General features: G+C 41.6%; 1 long non-coding RNA gene across 3 annotated transcripts; it reads right to left on the bottom strand.

Annotated features, from left to right (window-relative positions):
* Positions 1-5929: 5929 nt before the first annotated feature.
* On the bottom strand, positions 5930-17269 carry LOC138718954 (uncharacterized). Of its 3 annotated transcripts, XR_011337167.1 has the most exons (4): positions 17229-17269; positions 16339-16453; positions 8245-8313; positions 5930-7175 (listed from the first exon to the last, which is right to left on the bottom strand). It is a non-coding gene; the product is annotated as an uncharacterized lncRNA (long non-coding RNA). The 3 variants fall into 3 exon arrangements; XR_011337168.1 differs by lacking the exons at positions 16339-16453; positions 17229-17269 and adding an exon at positions 9204-9247; XR_011337166.1 differs by lacking the exon at positions 8245-8313 and having other exon boundaries at positions 6375-7175.
* Between the last annotated feature and the right edge of the window lie 947 nt (positions 17270-18216).

The following is an 18216-nucleotide window of genomic DNA, read 5'->3' as shown; positions in this document are numbered from 1 at the left end:
TTCCTTGCTAATTTCTAATATTCCCTATATGTTTGTACAAACCACAACATGGAATTACATCCCAGAATAGATTAGAAGCAGGGAAAAAGGTATACATCTTTTCAGAAGCAGACATATCCAGGAAAAGGAGGACAAGGCAAGTCTTCTGGAAAATACTGGGAAGTTATTTTATTTATTAAAAGAAAAATACTTTGGTTAATATTGATGGGTGATGTCTGTTTTCCTTCTAATTCTCAGGTTCTACCCACCAAAGAATGATACACAGTGAGGTCCAGTGCATTAGCCATTCTTGTCCTATAAAGCAGAATTCCCTGGTCAGCCTACGGTCCCATTTGTGCAGCCAGAAGCACTGGCAGAAATTTTCCAACAGAATGATTTCCCATCAAGACACTCTAGCCAGAGACTAAAGATGCCAGGCTTCCTAGCTCTTCTGTCTCCACATCATCTTGCCAGGTGCGCAACAGGAAGCTGCATTTCATTTTTGAAAACTACGAGGCATGCCAGGTGTGGAAATAGTTCCATATTTAGCAGAGTAGTGTTACAGAATATACAAATAGACAAAGCTATTCCAGCTTCAGAATGCGTTTTTCCCCAACTCAAAATGAAAACCTTTCCTGAAGCCAAGCTTTTCCTTTTTCTTACTCAGTTATAGTATGCTCTGATACAGTCGTCTTAAAAGAAAAACTTCATTGACTACAACAATTGCAAATTACACAAATAACATTTTAGATTACAGCCTACTCAAAGCCCTCTCTCTGTAAAATCCTTCGATGGCTAACTAGTGTTGCTGAACTTCCTCATATACCCAGAGCATACTCTTGAACCTTGTTCCTTCATGTTGTGAAAGGGAGTAATTCCAGTTCTGCCGAATTCAATTTTTTTTTTTTTTACTTCCTGGGCTTTTATCCCTCTAGCTAAGGCAGTCCCAAAGGCTCATAAAGAGACAAAGGCAAGGTGCTCATGGCCCAGTGTGCTGCCATTGTTTTAACAACTCTCAGGTGACAAATGAATATCTTATCTTAAGTAACCTTTTCCTATGCCTTTTCTGGGGGAGGTTTGGCTGGCTGGCTGGCTCCTCTTCCAGAGGGCCTCAATCAAGTCAAATCAACATATTCCCAGAACTAACAAAGAAAATATAGGGCAACATAAGGGTTCCTACATTATACTCCACACTTCAGTAAGCGATTCTGCTTTCTGCAGTCAAAAAATCAGACTGCTACCAGTATAGAAATGGACTCATGATCAAGCACATCCATGCTCCTGGGAACTACCAGTGAAGTAACAAAGAAGGAAAGCCACTTAAGATCGCAGAGGTAAACATTGTGGTTCAGAGTTTACTGCATTCTTTGGTTCTGAGTCTACCAATTTCAATTGTCTGCTCCCTTTGATTTCTAAGATGTCATTTTCATGCTCTGTATACAAATTTGTGTGCAAACTGGTATTACAAACGCATAGAAGTTGTCTCGAAAACTGTCAGTGTTTTTGGAAAAGTGTATCATGAAAGCTATCGTTTTCTCTTTCACATCCTAAAAAAAGATATACATATGTATATGGGTAAGCATTGTGGAATCTTAGCACAATTCACCTGCCTTCTATCATTCTTCCATTGTTTCAATCAAAGATAAATTGCGAGATCTGTGAATGTATCTTGACAAAAAACATTAAGTAGAAATAGATAATATAAAAATTCTACCTACTATGATAGTGTGCGGTAACTCAGGATATGAATTTTGATTCTGAAGTTCTTAGTCATTTCATACGGGAAGATATGCCTGCCAAAGTGTGCATCCAAACAATAGCAGTAATTCTGAAATATTTCCCTAATTTTGTGTCCACATTCCCAAACTATATCAAAAACAATTACAACACATATTTTATTAGAAAAGAAATAAAAATCAAGAGGGGTGGATAGTTTACTCACAAATGTAGTTACCCCTGAATAATAATTATTTTAATTTAGCATTTTTCTATATGAGATCATGGCTTTTTGTAGGACTCTGCAAGATGAATATTTTTGCCCTGCCTCTCCCTTTTCTTTTACTGTGTAACTACCTTATACAAAGTGATATTTGTATGCCAGCAGGTAACATGTTTATGGAGTAGTCACCCAGACCTGACAAGTACTGTAGTATAGTTCTTTTGAAAATTGCCCAAGGTGGGGTTATTTTGTCTGCCTTGACAAATTGTGTATGCACTATCCACATTACGCTGTCACATCTGCCTTAGGTTCATCAGCACCTTATCACTGATGCTGTTGTTTTCAAATCTAAATATGGTACGGGGAAAGCAAGCAAGCACACAGACAAACCTATCTTAGCAATAATTTTAAAAACAAAGCCCAAAATAATGACACAGTGCAGTAGCCTTGAGTGATTTTTTTTATAGCTGTGTTCAAATTCTTCAGAGAACAGAGAGGAGAGCTTTGGAAGGTTGCTTATAGAACATGAATTTTCAACAGTGTAGTTCACAGCTAAACACACTCCCACTTCAAACCTGGGCAGGAAAAAATGAGGGCACCACGGAAGTGAATTAAAAATCATGCTAACAGTCCCAGTAGCAACCAGGGCAGTAGCAGCTTATAAGCTCAGCTTGATTTGGCATGGTGCCCATCATACCATGACCTAACAGGGCCAGGGCAGGAGGATATCTTATGGCTTGCAAAAAGAGGATGGGGTGAGCTGCGAGGGGGAGGGATGGAAACAGAAAACCTCATCTCTTAAGCCTATGTTAAATTAACTTATTTTACAGAACAGTGTCAGCAAACTTTTAGGTCTAAATGTGTTCAGAGTTCTTTAACTTATTTTAGACTGCAGACAAACATTCTGTCTGGATCAGCTGTGCTAGTGTGAGAGATTACTATCGCAATGCCCCTCCTCCTGCCTAGGGGTATTGTCCCCTCAAATCTCCCAGAGATGCTCATGAGCATTCTCCAAATGAGACTGTGGTTCCGTGACAATCTAATCCGATCTAAACTGGGGCTGCCACAGTCTCTCCATTCCCAGCTGCTGCCCTTTCCCGTGCCAGCAAGGAAGCCTGTCTGGTCCCACACTGAACTGGTTCAGAAGACACAGAACTAACAAAAAATTCAGAACTAACAAGAAAAATAATAACACTCTCCTGCCAGTTCAGATCCCTGTGGAGTTAAACAAGCACAGACACTGGTGCAAGAGATGGGGCGGGGATATACATGATGCAAAGTCAGGGTGCATCAGCTCTTGTTTGGATCAGCTAAAACCATCTTGGAACCACTAACTAGGCTGGGCTAGCCAACGCCTGCTATTTAAACTGCTTGTGCTGATCTAGCTCTTTCTGCCTGGCTCAAGACAGGGACTGGTCCTAAAAAGAGCTTCCTTATCAGATCAGAAGGGCAGGACAGCCTCCTTTCACAATCGGCCTCCATTTCCTCAGATACACCTGTGCAGGATTTTATGGAAATGGCCGTATGTGATCCACGAAGCATACTGGCATTTTCTGTGTTTGTGTGGCAGAACAAGCACTGATGAGCGGTCTTCACGTTGAGGAGGCAAAAGGAGCAAAGCCAAGCTCCCAGGCATCCCACAACAGTCAGGGCACTCTGGCAAGTTGTGATCAACTACTGGGATCCAAACCCCACGTGAAAGATAATTTGAATATAAAGAGATGCCAAGGTAGGATGGTAGAAGGGCCATATCAAAGTCTATCTGGACTGCCAGTTGAAATAATTTCTCCACCTTTCTTATTCGGCTTTTCATCAGATCTGGAGTAGTAAGGCAGTAAACGAAGTCGTTTGGTACTGGCTGACTTGTTTGCACACATCATCACATCTGATGCATGCAGGCTGGCACATTCAGAATTGGGGAGGAACACACCATATCCAATTGCAAACACATAATTAAGACAGTTTCACTACCTTCAAAGGTCAACTGCTTCTTTCCAGTGGTAGCTCTGGAACAGTTTAGAGCCAAAACTCTGAAGGGCAAAATCAAGGATACCCAGATTAGCCACTAGAGAGGGAGAACATCCCACAAGATATACCTCAAGTCTTTATTTGGAAGGTAGGTTTACTTGCCAGCTCTTCCACTGTCTTCTCTGACCACCTTAGTTTCACAAGTATTTAGTTCTGCTGGACCCATATACATCTGTGAAGAGTAAGTATATGCTGCAAAGTATCATGTTGACAGACACAGCAGGAATGGGAGAGGCTCAGGCGGCAGAGTGATGAGGAATGAGAGAAGAAAGACTGGATACACCGGGAAAAGCACTTGAGCTTCTGAGAGAACAAAGGGTGAAAACAGTTAAGTTAGAAGAAAACCCTGAAGCCACCTCTTAAATGCCAGATTTGGTACTTGCAGGCAAGTCTGTACCTACAAGTTCCAAACCTGTGACATTTCACTTACTACAACACATCTGAATGGATGAGTGATGTGGCCTGGGAAAGAAGCAGGAGTAACATTGCTCATATTACAAAGTGTGTAAGGAAAATATCTTAATAGCTTGAAACTACTGTGATGTTTGCTGGAGGGGCTGGAAGCAAATAGAAAACATTTATACTGGCAGGAGAGAAAGATGCAGTTAGGGGTAAGTTCAGTAAAGATAGAAGTCTAACCTATATGCTTGCAGAACTTCTTACTGGAGTGAAGATGCTAGAACTAAAACTACTTTTTTTTTTTGTTGTGGTTAAATAAGTAAAACTGTTCGGCTTGTTGTCAGCCAGTTGTTTCTTGCCAATTGCTTTATTTTCAGGTGCCAATTTATACCCTAAATGTTTCTGGCCCAAGATCACTGCCCTGTTCAGGGAGTAATCAATACAGTGGCCAGCATAGAACTGCCCCTTAGGTGCACTTAATTTGTAATATAATGGAGATTTGCATGCTCTGTCAAGAAGGGAATGCTCCAAACTGTATTAGCACTCAAGCCAAGAATGCTATCTACTTCCCACTCCTCCCCCCCACAAGAAGAAAAGTGGATTGAGTTCTGCTTTTTCATGAATTCTCAGGAGAAACAAAGATCTTTGCCAGTTGCAGATGTGCTCTGTTTTTTTCCTATAACAGATCTTCTGAATCACTCTTAATAATAGGCAAAGGCTATTCACACCAAATGGGGAAGTTCTCACACACTATGATGATAAAGCATTTTATCCATTTGAAAAAAAAAATCCCAAAAAACACAAACCAGAAAGAAGAAAAGACTACCCACAGAACTGCAGCATCACATCATCTGTGCTTTGCTGAATGTTCACAGTACAACATAGGAAGTCACTGAAGTGTCAGATAGTGATTTCATCGTGTGTCAGGCCTCCCACTAATAAATGATTCATCTTTCTCAGTACTGACACTTCAAAGAATTAAGGAGGAGAAGAAAGAAATTCATAAACTTTAAAATGAGAAGTACTCTACTAATATCGCACTTCCCAAGTAAACAGAAGCTCATGCACACTCTAAGAATGTGTTAGAATTTAACTTTCCATCTATCTGAGAAGTAAAAGAGAATCTGTTACAGATGGAATCATAGAACCACATGTGTATTATATCATCATAATACACAAAGGTAATTGGAATCATAGAATGGTTTAGGTTGGAAGGGACCTGAAAGATCATCCAGTTCCACCCCTCCTGCCGCGGGCAAGGACACCTCCCACTAGATCCAGCTGCCCAAGGCCTCATCCAACCTGGCCTTGAACATCTTCAGGGATGGGGCGTCCACAGCTTCCCTGGGCAACCTGTTCCAGTGCCTCACCACCCGCATGGTGAAGAATTTCTTCCTAATTTCTAATCTAAATCTTCCCTCTTCCAATTTGAAGCCATTTCCTCTCATTCTGTCCCACATGCCCTTGTAAAAAGTCCCTCCTCAGCTTTCTTTCAGGCAAGTTTACAAATATAAGATTACACACACACGCGCACACACACAAATATCTTTGTGAACTGCAGTTGTAATTGGGAAGAAATCTCTGGTTTACATAGCAGTGATTAACAGACACTTCGGTGACAATAAGACTGCCCCAGCCTCTGAGTACTGATTACAGTTGTAAAAGGAAATATAGCTCCTCTTGAAGGCAGTGAGCGACTTAAAATTGACTCTAATGGAAACGGAACTGGAAGGAAATTTGTCATTTTAATAGGAGTTCACATAATCATTCTTCGATGCTTCATAAAGCCAGAACATCTTCCATTGATGACAGTAGCTCTACTGGATGAATGGCACTAACTAGTAATCCAAACTTATTTCTCTCAGGAGGAATGAACTTAAACACAGAACAAGACCAGGCAATGTATTTAGCAAGATACTACCGATTTTGCTTGGTTTGCTAGGACACTGAAGTTTGTGTAGTCACACACCGGGTTTCCAGTTAATTTTTTAATTTTAAAATACACTATCAATAGAGAGGTCTCAAAATTCCAGCCTTCTTTGTTAAAAAAAAAAAAATCTAGGAGAAGAAAGAGATTCTAAAAGTGTCCGAACTGGGAAAAAAAAAAAAAAAGGTTGCAACATGAATTTATACTTTACGAAACATTAAAGAATCCACATGGGAGAGAGATCTAACAAATGATACTGCTATGGGAAAAAAAGAGACAGCTGTAATTCTCCATGAAACTATGAGATACTGACCTATGGAATACCAGGCTTTTCTGGTTCTGCCACTAATGGAGTTCCTTTGACTATAGTAGGTCGGGGTTTTTTTCCTCATCAAAACAGCATCTATTATAAACAAAACACTTCAATCAGAAGACCCAAAGCTGGAGGAGCATGTGGACACAGAATTTATCCCACTTGATTCCTTTCCTGAAGCAGGAAAAAGAATTAGATGATGATAAAGTTTGGACTCAGAAACCCATTCTCAGAAGAAACAATTAGGCTACAAGAAAAACTGCTGGGAGCAGAAAAAAAGCCACAAGACCCTGAGGTCTTGTGTCCTAAGCAGGTACTTATTTCTTTGGCTCACTTTGAATACGATACTAGAGATACCAACATGATGAATGGAATATTTAAAAGCAGCAATATACAAAACCAGATTATTCTTCTCAGTTCCCCACCTCTTGTTTTGGTAGAATTAATGTGGGTATCCTAGGTAAAGATTATGTCCAGTTTTCTCCATCAGTTTGATTAAGAATGACCCCTTCACTGTCAGCAGAGGAATGTAAAAGATAGCGATGAATATTTGTATGTAGGAAAATTTACATGGCTGCAGGGCAGGATGCCTGGATGATCAAAAAGAAAAGAAAAGAAAAGAAAATATTAAATACTTAAAACATTTTACCATGAAATTGCATTCTTCCCATTTCTCCCCCCCCATGTTAAATCAGGTAGAAAAGTGTAATAATATTAAGGCTTAATCCAATTTAAATAAATTATTTTCTTGTAAATGTTAAAACAATCATTACATGCATCATTTACCTCTTCATCTGCCTATAGTCTTAAATTACACTCCATTATATCCAGATGGAAAAAAATATGCAGAAATGTTTCTTAAACATCAGAAATTTTGGGTTTGATCATATTCAGAGGTAAAAGTTATTAAGGAATTCTGGAAAAAAAACCCAACAAAAAATAGAAAGCATTACGGGATTTCCTATAGCAAACATAATTAAGAAATTTCTTTGCTAGGTTACCAACAATATTTTATTACAAGCTTAAGGTATAAGATCATTACAGCCTTCTGTCATGCTTGGCAGCAAAGAATACATGCAAAGAACAATCCTGTTCTTACAATTAATTACAAATGTACAAATGAGTGATATATCAGACCCTGTCTACACTGCATAGTGATGCATTTATAACTATTTCACCATACATGGTTATTAAAAGGCATGCTTTGTGTCTACAGTAGCTTGATACTACATCACAGCCATGGATAGTGATGTTTATTCATGCACAGTTACCACCAGCCAGAACTACACATATGTGTCAGCGCATTTAACAAAATCTACATCAAATAACCAGTAGTGCAGATCTCTTCAGCTAGCTTTTTTTTTAGGGTGACAGACTGGATGCAAGATAGGAGAAGGCAAGCCAGAAACACATGGGTGGCAGAGGGCAAGTGGTGAAAGACAATAATCTTCAGCCGCTGGCCATTCTGACTTAGTTTATGTGGTGACGATCACCCAACTCATCTTGTTTATCAGGCACATCCATTCTGTCCCAAAACATGTCTGTCACAGAAGAGGTGACGAATTCTCTCCCCAGTGGCAACACAAAAGTCTGAGTGGAAAACACCAAGGCCTCTGGCTGCTGATGGGCCCCACAGCTGGCCTTTGCAGGGACATTCACTTGCAGTCTGAAGGTCCCAGTGGAAGAGCCCTCTGCAAGAACATCTCTGCAACATAGCAACCTTCAGCACTGGGGACAGTGAGTAATGGGACATGGATGAATTCTCCTAAGTAGGGAAATCCATCCTAAATCCCTCTTTCAGAAATCTCAGTTCATCCAGCTGGGTTACTGGATCACAGGTGCCAGGTCTGGGTATCCAGCAAGGGTGGAATACTGACAGATACAGAAGAAAGAACAGTTCAAACGGTGTCTACTCCATTCGTGAACCAAGTCATGAACCAATAAGAAATCTCTGCTATGGCTACAAGGACACTAGCACCTACACATGCTCATCCCTGTAGACAGAGACCTGATGACACGTGGCCCAAGGCTTAGAACACTGATCTCACAGACAGGACTGAAAAAACACCACTCTGCTTCTCTCTCCCCAGGCCAGCCAAAAGTATTTTGTTTTAACCTCACACCTTCAGTTCATGCTTCTCCTTAGGAATATCTGTTTCACTCAGCTGTCCAAAGCCAGTCCTAACCATGAAACTGAATAACATCAGTCTCACTGAGAACTGTTTCAACAAACCCAAACCACTGCAGCTCTAAGCATGTAACTTGCCAGACAGTTTTGCTGGTTATAAAGGGAATTCCAGTCTTTGACTCACTGGTAGGTAAGTGGGTTCCCACGCTGTTTCCTCATCTACATAATTCCCTTGTCCTGAACTGTTTGCTAAGAATGCCTGAGATTATTTGTGTTACACTCCATGCAAAGAAACTACAACATACAAACGTATAATTACATAGTGATGAGATGCTCCAGTTCCAAAAGCCATAAATTCTAAACAAGATTATCTTGTTTTAAAAATTAATCTTCTGTGGCTCACAAGACAAGCCATCTCATGGCCCATGTAGGCAAAAGGACATATTATGATTTATGCTACGACTACAGAAATTGCCAGGCACGTACTTACTAGAATGGGCTACTAGGGCAGTTGCTCACATTTTTCATTACAGCTGCAGTCATCATGTTATGTCAACTGATGGGAGACTGGTATAAGAACTCAACACAACAAGCATATTTTTAATTTACAGGCAACACAAGCAGTTAGAGAACTTTTTAATTAATGAACACAACTGACTGGGTACATGTATGCTGCAAAGCTGGCTAGATCACCTTGGGAACTAGAGGCAGACTTTGCTTTCTGCACTAATTTACCATCTCAAAGAAGTTATATAAGGGCAAACAATCATACTTTTCAGTGGCATAAATGAGCCGCCAATTTCATCAGCTAAACTGTCAGAGGTACTTAAACTGGTTTGTTCAAAGCCAGCTTTGGTGCCCTTGCAATCTCCAATATAGAACTAACTTTTAGGTTGTTTTGAAACATCACAGGCAGAGCAGCTCCCACTTCACTGTGCCACTTGCAGAGCCACAGGGAGCCATCACTACAGCAGATCCAGCAGAGCCAAACTGGAAGATGGAACAGGGGAGATGCCAGGATGCTGCTCGTGCAGCCTGCAGAGCTACATGTGTACTTCTGATCCTGGGGAAGCAAGAACTTGATCAGTGCTCTACCCTGCTCTATTGGCAATACACAGGCTTCAAAAAACATGCTTCCATTGTGACTGGATATTTGCCTTAATACACAAATTTTAATACGACAAATAACCAAAAAAAAAACCAGATCCTCTTGCACAGGGTTCTCCACAAGCCTATTACAGAGAACCACTGTTGTGGGCCAGCAAGCAATCTCTTCACTGTCCACGCAAAAAGCAGGAACAGAGCCTGCTGCAGCTGCTAGGCAGTAAGCTGGCTGGGCCCACTGGGGCCCTGAAATAAAACAGTTTGGCACATAGCTACGTCTTTGTGAACAGGTCAGCAGAAGACATTATGAAAGCTGGTTGACTGGTGACTTGAGCAAGCCTACTGCCTCCCTGTTGTGTTGTGTCTGTATCAGTGAAGAAGGCAAATCTTAAGCTTTATCAGGATTCCTTAAGAATTATAATGGCATGACCAGCAATTGGTTGGGCCACCCTTTCTCTGTTGTTGCGGATATTTTAAGCCTACTGCAGCTACTGCCACAACTCACTCATGCCCAATATCATTAATCTACAAATAATCAAGGACAACAATTCAGCTTTAGTATCCATACTCCCTGAGCTTGCATTTCACAAACCATAAGCGCATTCAAGAAAGAACTGTTCCTAAAATAGCCAGGCATGTACGTTTCCACCCTCTCTTCAGGAAAGCAATTCAAAACCATAGGTCCTACAGCTCCTTGTAACGCTTAAAATTGGTACCCTGAACCTCTTGATAGCAGCAGGCGATATCTTCAGAAACAGATGGGGTTTTATCTTAGCCTCTCACACCAACTTACTCATACCATCAATTGTGTTTATTTGGGCACTGTAGTGACAGAAGACATCGCACGAACTGAACAGGAATTAAAGAGAAAAAATTCTGGCTCTCGCACATTTGAAACTGCACATCCAAAGCCAGCACATGTTACAAATTCAATAAGAACAAGACCACCACTGGAGTTATTATAATCAGCTACTACAAACAAGAAATAAACATATGCAAGTCTGGGGCTACAAAAGCTATTACTAAGAACAAGCAAGTTGTTCTTGTACTTTATTTCCCACACTCTGCTCTTTGCTTAATGATTTCAGGGTCTCGACTCTGTGCAGTGCTGGAGTACCTCAAAAACTGGTCAAAAGTCAAACAGAGCTGAGAGCATGCAGCAGCCTCCAGGATCAGGCCTTTTCTTTGCTCTTATCAAAAAGTGAATTTTCTGATGAGCTTCCTTATGACTACAATAATTAGCTGTTTCTGTCCTTACTGTAGGAGTCACCACTATGTGTGTGTTACTTCATTATTTACAAACATGAACTTTTATTAAAAACATAGCATTCACTGCACTCAAAATTAATTCTACTTGGCTGTAATATAAATGATGCTTCAAGCGTGTGAAATTTATGGTCAGTTACAAAGCAAAATGATGGCTAAACTTTGGCTAGTAATTGGATGCCAGCAGCAATGACTCTGCCAATGCCGGGGCCAAGCTCGAGGCCTGATTCACCACTTTTCCACAGTACTCATCGTCTGGAACAAGCTCTGGGCTTTTTTTCCAATAGGAAAACTGAGCATGTTCCGTGCTTGAGAGGAGCATCATTACCGCCTGTAGGGAACAACCTTAGCATGCTACATCTCATATCAGAGCAAGATGCATTCTCTTTGCAAATGAAGCCACCTCAAATTAGACCACCTTATTTCTTTCCTAGAAAGGCCTCCACATTGCCTACTGCTAAAGCAAATCGCCCTGGAGGAGATGCTACGCCCAGACTGAGCTGATGCACAGAGAGGAAAGGCAGGCATATAAATGGCAGGTTTGTGGGGTACCTCTACAGACTCCAGTACACCCTGGAGCACAAAAATTTGTGCTGCCTCTTCCCATCCCACCCTAAAATCACCAGACAACTTCTACAGCGAAGTTAGCTCTTGCCTCTTTCCGGCTACACCTGTTCCCTGTGTCTTTCCCTAGTCCTTCTCCTCTCTCACTACCTATCTGCCTTTCTATGCTAACTCCAGTCCCATCCTCCACTTTCCCCTCTCAATTCTCCCCACTTTCCCACGCCCCTAGCCAACAACGAAATGCCAGCAAGGCAGTGATCTCTTCCTCCTTTGCTCCAGCACTGCCCCATGCGTCCTCTGACCATGATGGGCTCCCTTGAGGAAAAGAAACACTGCCGTGTTCCAGCCACTTTGGTACCTGCTGCAGCGTACCACACCAGTTTGGGTCAGTCTATCACCACAGAAGGGCCATGAAGAGATCCTTCCCTTGCCCACTTAGCCAACATTGTGCTCTGATTGCAACCTAGCCTGCGCTGGTCCCACAAGCCTGATCTCCCCCATGGCTCAAAGTAAGCATTACACTCTTCATAAGGCTGCAGGGGGAAGATTAGAGGGAGGAAGAAACAAACTTCAACTAGACAAACATAAGGAAGAAAGGCAGAATGGAGTATTTATCTCAGCCCCCTCTTCCACTCTCTAAAACACCCTCTTGTCCCCCTTCTTCCATGTGGAGCTCTTCTTCCAATATAAAAGCATCTTACTTCAATTTAATGAACTGGTTAAAATTACCAGCTCAACTAAAATAGTTCAAATTTATGCCAAATAACAGTTTGTGCAGCAACTTACACTGAAACCAAAACCAGAAGTTCATAACAATTTGATCACTTCCATTCAAGCATGTGTGCTTTAAAGGGTTTTCATTCAAGCCTGTGTGCCCCAGGGGTTACTGTCCCACAGTCCTACTTCTCAACAGATGAAGGGCAACTAAGCAAACTGCAGTAAATGCTAAACAATGTGGCAAGGACAAGCACCCTTACATTCCCAGCTGTAAAAAGCAGTGAAATAAAATGTGAATAAAAGAACAGCTGACACAGTATAACATTCAGCAGAGAAAAAGCAGACAATAAGCCAAATGAAGAGATGCTGCTTTTTCTGCAGTGCTCACTCCAAGAACATCATGACTGTCCACAAGCGCTACATTTTCATCGGTTCTGTGGTCTGAAGGCATATTAGCCCCATTTTACAGAGTGTAAACTGTCAGAAATTAAGGTCTGAAGAGTCTCAAAGCGCCTAAAATTCAATTTTTCCTAGTACTAACCATCCTATGTTCTTTTGTGTGTTCAAAGGATACAGTATCCAGCAGCCGCTGGTGCAGATGCACGTGTAGTCCTAAGAGAACCCGTAAAATGAGGAACACAGTACAAGAGCTACAACAGGAACACTTTAGCAATCACAGACATATTTATTTCCCCATTTCCTCTTCTACATTTTGAAGTGGAGAAAAAAGTATCGTGCACACCAGGAGATTTGGATCAAAGAGCTATGATGGTCACAAGTCACAACTCATCACCCACCTGACAATTGTAGCTATTTATGTACAAATTAGTAGTGCTGACCTGGCCACTATTAAAAGATTGATGTAAATGGCTTATCCAGCATCACACTCCTTGGCAGAGAATCAACTTCTCCAAAGCAACATTCAGCTGCCTTAACAATGAGATTATGTCTTCCCTTCTTGCATTCATAGGAACACAGGAGGGTAAAAGTTCAACAGACAACACTGCTTCAGCATGGACTCTAATTCATCCCCAGAGTAGACTCGTTTAATACACTAACTAAAACCCAGTCACCCTATGGAGTCGGGGGGAAAGGTATGCAATCTATTTTAAGATTATTACAAAGCAATATATAGATGTATGGATGGAATTAAGATTGCATAAGCATTTCCTAATTCTGGCATTTTCTAACTTTTGAGTGCTTAACTTAGCCATTTCAATATCCTTTCACTCTGACCATCTGTGTAGTATCTGTCTTCATGTGTACGTAAGGCTGCCTCAACAATCCTGGAGATGCTAGGCACCATGTCTCAATTGCCCAGAGGACTTTAAATCACAGACATAAATCTACGCTGCGTGAATCCATCCCCTTTGTGCACATGATACAGAATCCACTACACATGTAGAGCTTAACTTCATGAAGACAGCTGCCTGTTGAGAAACCCTTAGGCCCAGATGCAGAGTCACCACCTTGTGTGTACACCAGCTTACTATGTTACACGGTCATTAGATTTGTATTTCCTGTGTATATTTCACAAACTTGTACATTTGTGCATATACTTAACAAGCAAAAAGGGTTGTGGGGAAGCGGCCAAACCGACTGCTAGCAACTGGCTACTCACATCTTTATTTCCCAGAGAGAACAAATGAAAGTAAGTTCTACTCCACTGTTCTGCAAGGGATTAATTCATAACAGGAGCTGTTTTTCCATTAGATATGTATTTTAACTCTAATATTCTACTCCAATACTATAGTAAGGTGATATGGGACTTCTAAGACCAATGCAAAACAATAAAGCAGAATAGGAATATAGGAGAAACGGGATGTAAAATGTGAGAGAAAGAAGAAGGGAACTCAAGTCAGGGGATATGGAAACCAGAATGTCTAGACATCAACACAAGTCAGTAGCAAGGTATCTATAGGCAGAGGCCTCTCCTTGATGGCCTCTCTCCACATCCTTCTTACCTGCTAAAAGAAAGAGTCAGCTGCCTGTGGTACAGTTCTGTCTTATCAAACATGAAACAAAATGTGCTATACATAAATGGTGCTTACGTTCATGACACAAAAAGCTACTGTATGCATTTGGGTTTTACAAACCCAGGGTTCTACTTTCATAGTCTCTTCACCTACTGTATCAGGCTTCTAGAAAGCCATTCAAAACTCAATAAATGTGAATTTCCTGTGCATTGCTGCATCTCTGCAGATTACCAGCCTGATTTTAGGGCTAGAAGTTCTGTATCCTGCAGTCTGAAGCTACCAACCCTCTCCCACTCTTATCCATCTCAGTGTACAAAACCTTTTGCCTTTATCCACAAAAGAGATTAGATCTCGGAAATCAAAGTTGTATCCTTTCCGATGCAGAAAACATATTCAATGCTAGAGAACTTAATCTTCTCTTTTCTGAGGCAAACATAATTCAGGTAAATATGCCACAGCTGAGGAAAATGTATCCAGAAGTTACTTTTATGAACTGGTAAGCAGCCATCTGTCCACAAACAATCACAGCCTGCCCCCAAGACAAGGCTCCTTTATGGCTGAACTTGTCTGGCATCATGCCTTTTGTTTGCTGACTGGTGAATTATGGCTCATGAATTCACCCCATGTTCTTTCTGCCTTCCCAGTACTGCTTGTGCCTATTGTTTTATCTGTTTGACCAAAAAGAAGAAACAGCAAAAAAACCTGAAATGGCTGTGCTTTGCTTTGTAGTTGATCCTAGTTTTGCTTACGAACTAAATATTCTTTTGTATTTACTTGTTTTGACTAGCAACCATAGCAGGACCTTCCCCACTGGCTTACTGAAAATTTTGCCCCAGAACTCTTGATGACAACATGAAACACTTTGCATATGTAACTGCCTTCCAAGTTTGAGAGCATCAAAAGCAGTAGTCCCTGATTAAAAAAGTACAGCCACACATAAATCAGCTATAATGAATGTTCTTTTCCTATAACCTCAAAGAGATTTTATTTGCATTGAAATATGAAGTAGACAAGTATTATGAAAGCTCTAGTCACTGGAGAAATATCATCAAGGTTCCTTCTTAAAAAGGCTTCCTCTCACTTTTGACTGGAACCATCTACTAGACAATTACCTTAAGTGCTAGAAAGCGACAATACTTCACCTCTTGCTCAGGGATAACTATATCTAGGATGTCTAATATACACAAGTCCAATATGCAATATATTAAATGTGCTATTCTTGTGCAAAGAAATAACCCACAATATCATCATTCCCTTAAAAAGAACCTCATTGAAGCTTTTTGAACAACAGTATCATGCGGCAGACCACTGAGCCTGTTTTGGCCTGTGTGAATTGTTGGGAAGGTTGACTCTGGACAGTGCTAAAAACTAACAGTAGAACACATACATGCAGCTTTGGGGTTCCTGTATAAATCTGTGTAATTCCTTGTAGAAGAATTATGTACAATGAAGAACTGAATGAGATGTAAACAAGAAAATTCTACCAGGCTAAGGTGATTTCTCAAACATTTCCAAGGTAAAATAAAATTGGAATAAGTCAGGATGAAGCTCACTATAATATTAGGAAAAAATGTGATCAAATGCAATGGCAAACACTTGATCTCAATACTGCTATCGTAACACTAACTGCTACTGTATCAGCGTTTAATTAAATATGTAAATTCATTTAGTTTCAGTATTTAAAAGATCAGTCTCCAAAACACATGCAAGCTAAAACTGAAAGGCAAGATCCACCACAGATACACGATATGCAACATATACATAACACGATGCTCTGTATAACAGGACACAAATGTAAACGCAGCCATGGATCTATGGAAGAGGTTTCTGCCACCCAGCATCAAGAAGAAAATTCATTAGTTTGCACTGACAGTAAGCTCTTGTTCAACACACGGCACAAAAGCCAGTAGCAAACATAGCAACACCGAGACACCAAGACTTAAGCACACACGGGAAGTAATCTCCAAAGCAAGAGGGGAAAATTGTTGTTTTTACTACCTTATATTACTTGAGAAAAGCCAGGTAGGTTTGCTGCAAGAACCTTTTGCTCAACTGTTGACTTAAAAATACGTGAATGACTTTCTTTGACTCTTCTGGCTTTCCAAAATGTCTCCTGGAAAGACAAAGAGAGTGTCACAGACTCATCATTACTAATTGAAGAAAATCTGAGACAATGGTGTTTTCTTCCAAGTATGTCCTAGACTTCCAAGCTACATAAACACCTTAATAAAAATAAGTAAGGGCAGAAAGTTAAACAGTCCTAAAACAAATGTGCGTCTTTCCAATTTAAAGGGACAGAAATATTACACTAAGAAATGAGAAGTATTTTCCCAAGGAGGCCCAAATAAAAGGCTTCAAAAGAGTAATTTAATCACAAGTAGTATTACTATGAAAGCTTGATGTCGGATGAGGCCAACTACATACAATTTTCTCAGTTTGATGTTTCACCAAACAAGACTGGGGGAGGGAGCAGCTCCAAAATAATTGGCAGTAAGCACAAAGAAGTGAAGGGAAAATGAAGAAATTATAATTTGATTTCTTCAATTTAGTGTCTTAAGCATGATTTGCATTATATTTCTAGGGTGGAGGGAGAGCACCGTGTATGTGAGGAAGGATGGCCTCACAGTAAAGACAGAAGACTAAGAACCCATTACTGAGATTCTAGGGTGTCCTGCGTCTCCTGCTCTAAAGAGCATTAAGCAAAAGCTTTTGCCCTACAGAGCAGGGATAATACTCTCCAGGATGGAATTGAACATAAACTTTATCTTGAAGACAGGCTAAAATCCCTGAAGTGCGACATAAACGTCTGCATCGCCATAGAGGTGTCGCCCCACAGTCTGCACTGAGCAGAAAAGCACAAACATCCACTGAGTGCGGTGATACCTCACCAGGGACATCATCAATTACTCTCCTTCCTTCCTCCCTACCCCTGGAAGAGATGTAATCCATCAGAACTGTTGTATTTTCTTTTGAGGATGCAGCTTCCACTTCGCACACAGTTTCCTGGTTTGTTTGTTTCTTTGTTTTTTTTTTTACTGGGGCAAGGAAAAACACTAAACCCACGAGTGTTCAAACGCGGGGTAGGGGAACCCACGAGTGTTTGAGCTCCTGGTTTCTGTACTTACATCAGGTTTCCAGGTCCCACGGGTGCTGGACCGGGCGGTGACCCCGCGGCGGGACGCGGCTCCGCAGCCTCGGGGCAGCCCGGATCCCCGCAGGAAGAGGCTGTTCTCCGCGGGGCAGACACGCGACCCGGGGGCACCTTTGAGGCACCGAAGAAGCCTCGCACAGCCCAGCCGAGAGCTCCACGCCGCCACTTCCCAGTCCAACCCCACGGATTCATCCCGGGCTCCTGCCTGTCTGACTCCTTGCCTGCTTGCCTCCCTCTCTGCCTTCTTCACTCCCTCTCTGCCTCCTCGCCCTCCACCTCCCTCCTTGACTCCCTGCCTCCCTTGACTTAGGTGGCCAAGACGGCCAATGGCATCTTGGCTTGTATCAGAAACAGCGTGACCAGCAGGTCCAGGGAGGTTATTCTCCCTCTGCACTGGTGAGACCGCTCCTTAAATCCTGTGTTCAGTTCTGGGCCCCTCACCACAAGAAGGATGTTGAGGCTCTGGAGTGAGTCCAGAGAAGAGCAACAAAGCTGGTGAGGGGGCTGGAGAACAGGACTTATGAGGAACAGCTGAGAGAGCTGGGGTTGTTTAGCCTGGAAAAGAGGAGGCTGAGGGGAGACCTTATTGCTCTCTACAACTATGTGAAAGGAGGTTGTGGAGAGGTGGGAGCTGGCCTCTTCTCCCAAGTGACAGGGGACAGGACAAGAGGAAATGGCCTCATGCTCCAGCAGGGGAGGTTCAGGCTGGACATTTTTTTCACAGA

This window comes from Phaenicophaeus curvirostris, chromosome 3, assembly GCF_032191515.1.
Source record: "Phaenicophaeus curvirostris isolate KB17595 chromosome 3, BPBGC_Pcur_1.0, whole genome shotgun sequence".
NCBI lineage: Eukaryota > Metazoa > Chordata > Aves > Cuculiformes > Cuculidae > Phaenicophaeus > Phaenicophaeus curvirostris.
The sequence above is the reverse complement of the archived record's forward strand: the minus strand, read 5'-3'. Positions and strand labels throughout refer to the sequence as shown.